We start from the raw sequence: 12,692 nt of genomic DNA, 5'->3' as shown, positions 1-12,692 counted from the left end.
GCTTCCCCTCGCCATCTCCCGATTAGCGAGGCAGTCGCGCCACACTTCGCCCCGAACGTGCCAGACTGTCCGCGCCAGCCAATATATCGCGAAATGAAAACACGTACATAGCGGCGCTCAAATTTTGCATTAGGGAGTATTTTGGCCGTTGTGGCTTTGTAAGTGTTCTTAAAACTTAATGTGTTTGGTCTTTGGTTATTTTAAAAGACAATACAGTCCACCTCTGCCGCTAAAGAAACGAAATACGCCCTAGCTGTCGTCGTCAATAGAGACTTTTAGCGTGTCCGGTATTCGGGCAAGCGCGGGCGGTTTTCCGGTTTAGCGGGGGCGTCAACGTGAGCGGCCAGATTGGTGGCGCCAGCTGGTGGCGCAAAGCTCAACCACACAAACACAGAGCTAATTACTATATTCTGCTTAGCTGCTGGCGTAAATTTTCGACAGTGGCGTAATCGTGTTCACAATTACGCCGCTGCCAAAAATTTGCACGAGTGGCGAAGCAGGATATGGTGAGTTACTGCAGTTTTAGCTATGCGTTTGTCTGGTTGAGCTCTACAACACCAGGCGGCTTCACCGCTCACGTTTACGCCCCGATCATCCGGTAATCCGCCCAAACCACTCCCGTTTACCGGAATAGCGTACAAGCTAAAAGTCTCTATTAACTGTGACATGGCGGCGAACAGCTGCGGGATAAGGCGTCGTCGCCAGCGGTCTCTCTCTTTTGCCCCTTTTACGACTTACCAAGCCTGCTATCACGGCGACAGCGCGGCTTTCTTGATATCGTACAATAGTAACTCACTAATACAGCTCAAACTATTGTTCTCTTTAGTGCCCGTTTAATGCAACGCACTAGAAGGAAGACAGTTGAATACTTCACCGCTATCGCTGCTGTGAGAATTCGCGGTGTAAGAAACAATAATTATATATAGAACCATTATGACAAGGGCCCAACTTCAAAGAGACACATGTCACATTATACAATATGTCACATGTCGCACGCCCGCGCTACATTGTGCCATTAAGTAAGCACCAAGTAGCCCAACACGTCCTCCTGCAACCTACTGCAAATCAGTTCTGTGGAAGCCCGCAAGCTGGAGCTATAATCATGAAAGGAAAATTCTCTCCACCACCCGAAGCTGCAATGGAAACATGTGTTTCTGAAAAACAAAGCCACTGCAGCACCACGACTATCGTGAGAACAAAAGCAAAAGAAAGCTTTTTTTTTATTTCGTACAAAACAGAGGCAGAAGCATTTAGTGATAGATAAACCTGTTCGCTCGCTTGTTTTATTCGAACGATGACCGATGGTGGCGATTGAATTTTTAAGCACCCTTCCCGGAAGATGGCCTCCCAGATCGCGCGGATGCCGTGTTCCACTTCTAAACTGTCTGGCTCGCAAACCACCACCAGGCGAACGGCGGAGCGGGAGTGTGGGAGGTGGGCTTCGGCTGAAAATCCCGGCTCCGGAGGTCCAAACCCCATTCTACCCAACCGGCCTTTTTGAGTGCCCTTTGCCGCTACGTAAGGCGGCAGAAGCGTGCCGAACGTGTTGCGTTACCTAACAAAGAGGCCGCGCGAAAGGCTACCAAGATACGCTCTAATAATCCCGTACTACGTATTAAAACATGAACCTTACACAACAACAAAAAAAAAAAATGAAAGGAAGAGCACGCTATCAGAGGAAATAATGTTGTATTGCAGCGAGCGCATTCTCCATAAAATACAAAGGTGCAGCGCACACTTCTCAGTGCGACAATCGCATTGCATCTCAAAATTCCCTCACACAAATGAATACAATTTTTGGCGCCAAGTAAGATTGGCGCGAGAACGATGAGCGGGCACAAACAAACAAACAAACAAACAAACAAAACAACGCGTATAACAATCTCGCCAAGTACAAGCCCTCTACCTAACGTGAAGCTGCAGATAAATTTGCGATTTCCGCGATCCGAAGAGCACTGCTTTCGAGCGTCTGCTGCCTCTCCCACTGCAGCGGGGGTTCTCAGCAATGCACCGAACTCGCACGCGCCCCGCGCTGACAGATCGCGTCGAGGCGGCGCACGGCGTGACGGACGCGAGTGCGCAGGTGCGCTCGCTTCTTGGCGCCAGCTTAACAGACGGCGCGACACTTTCGACGGGGCTCTCGTAAAAATGCATCCTCGCCGAGTGTGCGGGCCGAAGGCCGCCCGCCGAGAAAGGTCACTGCACAGAGCCGCGCTGCCGCCGCCGTCGAGGGAACGCCGTAATCGAAACGCCGACGCGACGCTCGACCTTGCGCACTGGCCCGTCCGCACTTCCGATTCCCTCTACAATCCCGGCGATATTTAAGCGCACGTACACTCCCGCTAAGCTCGCACGCAGGCATCGAAAAAGGCCCCGCGTGCCAAGCGGACGCTAATAACAAGCACACATTAGACTGCTGAAGTAGTCTTTAAAAAACTGGCATTCAATTGTCGGCAAAAAAAGTGCCGACTATTAGGGGGGGGGGGGGGAAGCGAAGCTTTGTTTTATTCTATTTGTTATTTCGAAAGCGCAGTGCTGAGTACCACGTACGGCAGTGCAACGTCACATATCTAACGTACCTGTTCGTATTCGGAGCCGTCTTGGCAGAAGAAAGGCTCCGTAAACTTTCTCGTGCGCGACCGATAGCGCTGCGCTGCAAGCGGAGCCGGGGGAACTCGGCCTTTGTCGTCTGCTACGCCCCGGCCAGAGTAGGGCTTCATTTGTGTGCGCTTTGCTTACGTAGCACGGCGCTCTCCAATCACTGTCGGTATCTTCTTCTTTTTGCGTGTAGCGTTAGTTTTATTAATTCCGGCATTAGGAGGACGACAAACGTTATATATTTAGTGTATCTGTCACACAAACACCCGATGTGGTTCTGCGCGGTGCCTGTGCTTTTCTACCCTCCGACCGTGGAATCCAAACAAACGCTCCTGTATACTTTACTCGCGTTAAAGAACCGCAGGTGGTCAAAATTAATCTGGAGTCTTTTACTACAAGGCGTGCCTAAATAACCATGTGGTCGTTTTTGGAACGTAATATCCAAAAATTATTATTTTTAAATAGAGTAATTCTTTTCTCTCATAAAGCTACGGCCGTCAAGGGCAAAGACGCCATCTCGTGATCCAGTCTTAAAAACATCTCGCCGAGAGAGGAAACGACAGTCTACATGCGTAGCCACGCAAACGAGGCACGATCGCAGGGATCATTCGAAAAATTTAGCGTTGACAAAGCGATATTGCAGCTGAAAACAATTTTTTTTCTGCTCGCTACCCTAGTCAAATTGTGCTGCACATAAAGACCTTTCTAGACAATAAAAACCTCATTATTTCGCTGACAAGCCGCGGCAAGCACGGCGCTATATCACGTTTCGCAATCGTCAAGCATGCTTTACACTATCTTGCAAATAATTCTCATCACCAATTTCCAATGTAAAGGTTTTATGCTTGTTTAGATTAACATAGCACTATTTCTGTTCAACGCACTTTCAGACTACAAGAAACCACACGGAAAACATCCCTTTACCAGCGTAAGAATAAAAATATTTTATAAAAGAAGAAAACGCAGGGAAAGCGTGAGAATTTTATTGCGCATTTGTACGTCTGCCTTCCCCCTCCGCTTTTTTTCTTTTTCTTGAGTGTTTAGCGCTCGAGCTACTCTTTCGGTCAAGTAAAAGCAAACCTAAACTTATCAATTTCTTGTTTTAGTTTTAAATACTTATGACTCGCTTAGACAACAAACTATATCGATAACGGTGATCTAAGGAAAGGTTATCGCCTGTACTTTGTTACGCGATAACACAAATTTTGGTCGCCGGACGAACCACGGGCGTGGAATGCGCTCGCTACCCACGGCCAAGAGAGGAAGCGTTACGCCGAGCCGACTAGCACGCAGGGGCGAGCCGAGTCACGCTAGAAGTAATCGAGCGTAATTAAAGTTGTCTCGCGAGCGGTCAACACTGCAGCACAAGACTACGTAACCTTGTATTGCCCATTAATCCTGTCCGTTCCCTCTTCGGTTCCAGACGGCACTTCGCTGCAATGCCGCCGAAGCAGTGCACGCATTGGCGCACCACCTAGTTTCCCGAGAGTGACGTCTTCCGCGACATGCTTATCGCGCCGGGCAGCCACAAAACTGGAACGACTGCGGCCAACCGAACGGGCCACGCGCTGGACAGACGAACACAGCATCACACGCAGCGGAGCCTCGGAACCAGAACGGTAACATCGCAAACGCTGCAGCTTCATCGTCAAAAAATGGTAGGCGACCCTAATCTTCCACTTAGTACGTGTCTCTTAGTGGCACTCGCACCTCGGCGTTGGTGTTCTTTGGTTAACTTTAGGCGAACGCAACGCACGAACCGAACGCGGAAGCATTTGTTTTCCATTAATTAGCCGGTTAAATATCGTGCCACCTTCTCGAGTGCGACGTCGTTAGTGACGTCATTACTTACGCTTTCTACTTCCGGATTTCCAGGAATTTCGCCAAAGTCGTGCTCACGTGGCGGGTTTCTAAAGTCTACGATTCTGTGTTTTGGTGTGCGGTAATCCGTGATTTCTAATTCTTATTACTCCAGACACTTCAGTAACTCAACTTGTAACTAAAATTATGCTCTGATATCGTATCTATAACGAAACGCATGAACTTTGTACTGTACTCTTTCTCTCTCTTTTTTTTTTCTGACTTCGAATTTTCTCCGCGGTCATCTCAGGGGGTGAACCGAGAGTGCTGCGCACGAAACAAAAGAGTCACTCGATGCTCGTGCCACTAAAAAGGGCCGACAAATCGTGAGCGTCCCACGAAATGACGAGAAGCCAACGCCGCACACGCACGTGTACACACTCGCGACTACAGCAGGTGTCACCATGGGAGCAGTGCACCTAAGCGTGGTGACGCCGGCGACTCCGCTCGATATCGCGGGGAACAGTGCCCCGGAACGTACTGTTCTACGAACCTGTAGACTCACATTTCGAAAACAGTTGCAGAGCGGGTCGGCCGACAGCGTTAAGTTTCCTTCACGTAGCGAGCGCGCAATTAGAGAAGGCAGCATGCTCGCATTTCTGCGCTGGAATCGCAAAGGTGGGACCGAGGAACGCGTCTACGGCGACCTTCAGAGCTTCGAGCAGTACACATCGATCAATCGAATCTTGTACTCGTATTTGTACTGCACTCCGACAACTAACGCGAAGTGAAACAATTCATTAGACGTATTTAAATAGGGTTGCAGACAGCCGCTTGTTTGCCCTTCGTGAGCGACAAAGCCGAAACGCGCGTATTTGTTTCGAACGTTGTGTAGCGTTTTACAAACAAAAGAACGTGTGCGTGCCCAATGCACAGCGATGCTGCCACGCAGAGTGACATTTGCGATCGGATGTGTAGACAGAGAGGTGGCTCATGCGGCATACCGAAACTGCAGAGAACACAAAACATTTGACTGGTTGATTGACTGATTGATCGGATTGAAAATGCCCCAAAAAGAACGTGGGTTACAAAAGACGCCGTAGCAGAGGACAGCGAACTCGCGTACTGCGCGGCAGAATGCCCAGCGCCAGCCTCTCGAACGAAATAAAGGGGGCGGTCTCCAACAGCGCACCCCGACCGGGGCTGGGGGCGAGAAAACGCGGTACACGCGTGCTCCCCCCATTCGCCGGTAAACACGCTCTCAGCGTAGCCAAGTCACGGGCGCTAAACATAGGAGAGAGACCGGCAGAGTCCCACCCCGCGGCCTTCGACCGAGAGCCGCCAAAGAGACGTGGGACGGGAAGAGAGCGCACGCACGTTTAGGAGGGGTCACAGGGGGTCATCGAGGCGCGTGAACCCGCACCAATGTGCCGTTAATTACGGGTAGACGACGAAGGGGGAGGCGCTCCCAGCTGGGCGCGCTGACGTCGTCTGCTCGCGGTGCTCGGACACGAGACGACGTGCACGCCGCTGCTCGCGGGCCGCGGAGAAGCCGCGGGTGCTTCGGCGCAGCAGCAGCTATAGTAACGTTGGCAGCAGCAAACGGAGCTCCTATCGTAATGAGGGGGGCCCTCGTTACGGCGCACCAACTCGTCTCGAGGAGGCAGGGAAGGGAAGAAAAAAAGAGTATAATAAAGAGCGGCCCCGATTAGCGAAACACGTATCCGAACGCGCACAGGCACGCCGAAGCTCCCTTGTACCGTGGCCGAAGATTCGAAAAGACTCAAAGGGGAGCCTGCGCTATGCTGCACAGCGCGATGCAAGCAGTACGGGAAGGCCAAACGCAACACGAAAGAAAACACATTTTTAGAAGCTCGGCGAGAGATGGTACAAGAAAACTGACGGCCACGGCGCAAGACAGGACTATGTAGTTATTATACGTATAGTATACTTTGGTGCTATTATAGCACCCGAGTCCATCTACAATTATTTGGTGGTAACAACTAGACCAAATCACTGCGATGGCACAATGGGATGGTCGAGGACGGGGCGCACATTACGTCTCTTCGATCTGGCCGCGCCTTCGGCACGGGGGGAGTTCAGCCCATTCGTCCTCGATCTTACACTGCAGCGAGCGCCACATGCACTGCTGTCTTCGATTTGACATATTGCGCGGGAAATAAGGGGGGGGGGGGGGGGGGGCTTCAGAACGGGTTCACGGTTCTCTTGCACTCGCGATTAAGGAAGCGCAGGCCTCGTACAAACGCTAGGTAGCTGACAGCGTAACAGCCGATTCGCGGGGCGCGACCGCAAATACCACGTATCCCACGGAATTTGGGCGAAAATTCAAAAATATGCATGTGACACGAACGAACGCAATGTTGTTTGCAGTCGCTCGGAGCAAGGCAAACATATTTGTTTTATTTCGTGTATATAATTACACAGTTATTATTTATTCAACTAATCAAATACTATATGACGCATGTTCCACGCGGTCAGTCGCGCGGCACTTTTGTGTATTTCGCGGGCTTTCTTTTCAGTACGGGCTACATAAAGGTTATTCCCAAGCCTTAAAGAAAATTTTTTTGTCAGGCTCGGAAAAAACTTTTATGTAGCACCTATTGAGCAACAGAAAGATGCATCTGGAAATTTTTCAGCATGGTCTCGTTGATGCTTACTCCAAATATTTAAGCAGTTGATAATTAATAATACCTAATTATTTAATTAGGCGAAATACCAAAACATATTGTCTGACTTGCTCCAACGACGGCACACAACATTACGTTGGTTCTGTCCTGCTACTGTTACGATCAGCCTGCAGGGGTACTGACCTGCGAACCTTTCCCAGCCCACTGCAGCTGTTTCGATCGACCTGCAGGGGTAGCGACATTCGAACAATTCCCGGCCCGCTGCGACGAGTCGCTTTCGAAAGACAACAACGCGCTTCCTTCGGAGAACCGACGACGCCAGGAAGGTTAGCCCCGTTTGGCGGACCAAGTTTTGTTAGTTGGTCTGCTGTCGCTTTCACGGTCTACTTGGAGCAAGAGAACTCCTGGAAAAGGGTGTTTTGAGGTGCGTTTTCACGGGCCCCAGCGTTCATCACAGTCTGCTGACAGTCGCGGCGGCTACCTGAGGAGTCCGCTCTGCAATCAAGAGGCGCCGGCTGGGGTCAAGCGTGACAACCCATGTCTAGGAGGACCCTCTCCGCTCGGTGTGTTATGTGAATCCAAAGTGCGGATGTGAGTGTGTGCACCCTCCGCCTCAAAGGCGGGTCGACTACTCCTCCGACGACTGTGGACGCTCTGACTGGACGGCAGTTTTCTTTCACCTAGGAATCTAGGGAGGACAGCGGGTTTTTAAGAAGCAGTTTTCGGCTGCTCGGGGTGCTTCGTGCTTGGTGCTTCGTCTTTCGTGCTCCATTTTCCAGTCATGCTAGACTGATGAAATGTATCTCCTGTCTTAATGTAAATATTGCAAATAAATCCCGCACTCCTAGTTCTCGATGAGAGCAAGTTCCTCCCTGCAACCACGTCCCAAGTGTGGGTGAGTTGAACGGCCAGCTACCTGGGCCAGCTACCACTTATTTCATGCCCGACTCCAACCCTCACACTACGTGGTACTCGCATATATATATTTTTAAATTTCGGCACAACTTACACGGGGCACCATATATCTCGCTGCCATTCGGCATAAGGAGGCGAGGCACAAATTTGATGGTGCATGGGTGTAAACGCTTGCAGCGGGCTAGCTCGCTCTCGTTCGAGAGGCTTTCCCTCGGGAGGCGACGCAAAAGCTCGTTCGCTGATCGCCTCTATTCGCAAGAACCGCGAGGCGCCAAGGTGCCCCGCTGTACTTGCACGACGCGAGCTCGCCGTAGTTCGGAAGGTGCAAGGAAATCAGAGAGACCTTTCATTGGACAGTTTTGACCGGTACGCGCACATGCTCTACAGTGTAAACATGCTTCGTGTTTGTAAACAAAGGCGCATAGGCCACGCAAATAGAGCATATACGGCTATTCGTTGACAAGTTCTTCGCTGTTTTCAGCTTTCAACCACCACCTTTGCGAATTACTTTTTGAACATTTCATCGCGTGCATCACCTGCACTGAATGCGAAGACAGCTTTGCCGCATCTTCGTGACGTCACGGTCCGCGAATCTTCATTTTCCATGGCGACGAGAAAACTTCTCTCAAACGCAGCGCGCCACCGAGCTGCTTTTCTCCCAACTGGCTTTTTGAGGTCCGGCATTGACATGACATTGACACGCCTGCATAGCCTCTCGTCGAAGAGACGGTGTCGCGTGCATTTCAAAGCCACTCCAGCTAAATATCAGCGCTTTCTTTCTGCTATGATGAAGTCATTCAAGAACCACGGCAAATTGCTGTGTTTATGTTGTCGCATACACGTGGCGCAAGATACGTGTTCCCTCTTGCAACAGCGGCTAGATGAACTTTATGTGCACACGATAATCCTCGAACGTTGGCGCTCGCAACTTTCATGGCCTATGAAGTGGCGCGTACATCCATGCATCATGGTGCAGGTGACCGCGACGCTGCCTGCACGTCTAGAGAAGAGCGGAGTTCTTTGCGCTCTGCTCGGTTGTATTTTATTCTGCATGCAGGAGAACGATAACACTGTCACAACTGAAACAAAAACCTGGGGCCGTATTCTGTAGCGGTTCCTTTGGGAACCGGTTCCTTTGGGCTGTTGCCATTGGTCGGCGTTTCGTTGTCGTCATCCCTGGTGGGCGGGACGACAAATTTTGATGACGTCACACAGGTTGCCAATCTTCTGGAAAGGAACCGGTTCCCTGCTAGGAGAGGAACCGCGGAGAAGTGGTTCTCTCGAGGGTCGCGCGCGGGGGCGAGCATGATGTCGAGGGTTGCTAGGGCAACCGTGGCTGCCGGCTAATCTCGCGCCAGCTGACGAGCCGGCACCTAGACGAGACGAGACAGAGACGGCAATGGCGGCTCCTTTGGTTGTGTTGCTGGCGAGTGCCGAAAGACAACGACGCCAACGACGCGACGAGAGGCAACGACGCGACGCGTTCGGCATGGCCGAAGAAGAGTTTCGAACGCATTTTAGGCTCTCCAAAGACATAGTGTGACGTCTTTGCGATGAGCTGGAAGGACATCTCGGACCTCAAATATTTCGTGGTGTCGACACTACGATGAAAGTGCTGTGCGCGCTGCGGTTTTTTGCCACCGGGAGCTTTCAACAGTGCGTCGGGAATGAAGAAGCGATTGCACTGTCGCATCCTTCGGTCAGCCGGATCATTACAGCCGTCGCCAAGGCCATTACGGTTGTGGGCAAAAAAAAAAGGATGGGTTAGATTCCCATCCACGGCGCAACAGAAAGCCGCCGTCAAGGAACGCTTTCTTAGCCGTGGAAAAATTCCATGAGTTCTAGGATGTGTGGACGGGAGTCTGATAGCCATCGTTCGCCCTAAGAAGCTCGGCCCCGGCGAAACGGAATCGTACTGGAGCCGTAAAGGGTATTACGCCCTCAACTGCATGGTCGTGAGTATTGTTCATTGACAAATATTTTCGATATGTGATTGCGCGAGTGCACGTTGTAAAAAACTTCGTTTCGTTATTTTCCTATTCGAGAAAGTAGCGTTTGTGTTGTATGTGTAATGACAACTTTGATCTTGGCAATAGAACCCGGCCGCACTTTTTCAGTGCTCTCTAATCACAGTTGAATAGCCTTTTCGATGCTACAATGTAAACACATTACGCGCGACTTAAACCGGAATAGACGCCGTAGCAGTGAAGGGAGTCTTCGTCTGCAAGCGATCCTAACAGAAGACGAGCCCTTGTGATTCTTATTCGACGTAAAACTAAAGCATTGTGGCCAACAGACTGTAAACGTGAAAAGGAGCATCCCATCAATGAAAATGGTGTGAGGGAGAATGAGAATGTGTGGACACCCATTTGCTCTAGCTGTTGCTACGGCACATGCTGCCACTTCCGCGTTCTTTCGCTTGTAATAGGCACTTTGTCTGGAAAAACAAGAAAAAAAACACAGGTGGCACTCTCTAGCAGAATCTTGTACAATATGGACGGAAGAAACCAAAGCAATTATTTTGCACATTGTGTTGTGACCGCACGCCATACATGAGCACATGTACACATGCCAACATTGCATTTGTAGGTTAAGATGACATTGTTATCATGCTGATGATTAGTTCAACTGCCTACTGCGTATGTTGATATCTCCTTTTCTGTAATTGTGTTGGCTGACTGAACAGTAACTGATTGGCAAGTAGTGTTGTAAGCAAAAGTTTGTGCCAGATATTTGTTGCAGTGGCATTGACACCTTCTCTTTGCTTTCCCTTACGAGGTGTGTGATGCAAAGCTGAATATCCTGGCAATTGACCCACGGTTTCCGGGATCGTGCCACGATTATTTCGTTTGGAGGCATTCTGCATTTCGCCGCCGCCTCACTCGTGGCCTGTTACTTCATGGAGAAGTCTTGCTTGGTAAGTGCACCTAAAGTAGCAGTGCTTCTTCCACATGTAAAACATACACAGTCAAATAGTTTTGCATCCTAGCAAGCTTTAAGAAAGCGTGATTTGCTAGAAATGTGTTGTGAATGCAGCAGTACCTAATGAACCTACAGCGACTATCGAGAGAAACATGTCTCTCTTAGAAGGCAGATATTTTTACCAGCATGTATACAACAGCTGACATGTTATTCTGTTTATTTACTTATTAATTTCAATACACTGAATGCCACGTGGAGCGTTACAGGCAGGGGTGTAATTCTACAGAACACGTCGAAATGGCAGTTTTCAAGTATGATGGAAAAGGGTTGGTGACAATGGACTCGGGTAGCTGGTGCCTGGTCACTGTCCTTGGAACGAAGGAATAAGCGTGTGCGTGAAACTTTCGGCATCGACGTTAGTGATCGGTGTAGTATATATTGTAGAATAGTGCAAGTTGCGCTATTTTTCTTTGTGTCACAATGTCTGCAATTTTTTTTGTTGCAGTGACATGTGGTGCTGGAGTGATTAGAAAGGATCAAACAGGTAGCTCGAGTTCGGGTACCTTCACGAGAAGAGGTACGAAAGGTAGAGTAAGGATCCCAGATACTGGCAGCATATTCGAGAGTAGACCTTAGAAGTGTTTTATAAAATAACACTTCTGAAGAGATAAGAGCTAATTAGTTTTAGTGGAGGATGTACATTTAGGGAGAAGCAAATGGGATGAGCGGAGCAGAAAACCACGAGTATGAAATAAATATTACATGTCCAACTTAACCCGAGAATGAGATTTGCAGCCGAGACAACAGGTGAAATTGGGCTTTTCTTTAAAATGAGTCGAACTTTCTTTACAACTTTCTGGGAAGGTCAATGTTCGATAGATATTGCAACAATAAATCCAAGACCCGCTGCTGTTGTAAAAGGGCCCTGGCGTAGACTGTGTTCTTGCATTGTGCCTTAATGTATCCACGTTCGTTCACTGACGTGCAACACTTTACAGGGGACTCTGGGTATCCGCTAGAGCCATGGATCATGACTCCTGTGCCTGGTCACCCAAATCGCCTCACGGCAGAGGGGCGCTATAATGAGGCACACGCATCAATGCGAAATGCCGTTGAGCGGTGCATAGGAGTCGTCAGGAGCCGCTTCCGATGCCTGCAGAGGTATCGGGTGCTCCACTACTCGCCTCAGAAAGCAGCCACTATTGTTGCAGCTTGTGCAGCACTGCATAACCTCTGCCTTGCAGCAGGCGTGCCTCTGCCAGACGACCCAGGTGATGACGGTGCACATGACGACAGCGCACAGGAGCCAGCCCAGGCACAAGTGCCGCTTCAAGTACAGGTGCCACCGCAGGCGCACCCTGTACAGCCTTCTCGAGCTTTGTTTCAAAGAGGCCGTGCGGTGCGTGAATCCATAGTTGGTGTGTTTCGGCTGCCCAGAAATTTTCGCATTGCCTACCTGCAAAGTGTGCGCCGGCGCATTCGCTGGCAAATGAGGCGGAGACATGTGCTGGTGTAACATGTTTTATTTTTATTTTCATGAAAGTAAATAGGCCGTGCACTTCAACATAACACATTGCGTGTGCTCACATGTGGCTAATCATAGTATGCTGCATACTGCAGTAGTGAAAAGCACATGATTTGTCTATGTTGAGCATGACAGACACACATGCAGTGACAAATAACCATGTGCCATTATGTTACTCCTTTGCTTTGTTCACTGTGCTTTTGAATATTGTCTCGCCAGGGAATTTTCTTTAAATAAAGGTTATTTCCAAGGTGAATGGCAACCAATCTTGCATTGTTGAATAT

General features: G+C 49.7%; 1 protein-coding gene and 1 long non-coding RNA gene across 5 annotated transcripts in view; one reads left to right on the top strand and one right to left on the bottom strand.

The window, feature by feature from the left end:
• Positions 1 to 12,692, bottom strand: part of LOC126532996 (uncharacterized) — a 671,944-nt gene that overhangs the window by 549,895 nt on the left and 109,357 nt on the right. The gene's annotated exons all lie outside the window — the stretch shown is intronic.
• On the top strand, positions 9,769 to 12,664 carry LOC140219531 (uncharacterized). Its single transcript, XR_011895867.1, has 3 exons — positions 9,769 to 9,916; positions 10,740 to 10,878; positions 11,882 to 12,664. It is a non-coding gene; the product is annotated as an uncharacterized lncRNA (long non-coding RNA).

This window comes from Dermacentor andersoni, chromosome 7 (genome assembly GCF_023375885.2).
Source record: "Dermacentor andersoni chromosome 7, qqDerAnde1_hic_scaffold, whole genome shotgun sequence".
NCBI classification, from domain to species: Eukaryota; Metazoa; Arthropoda; class Arachnida; order Ixodida; family Ixodidae; genus Dermacentor; species Dermacentor andersoni.
Note: the sequence above shows the minus strand (reverse complement) of the source record. Positions and strands in the feature narration are given on the sequence as shown.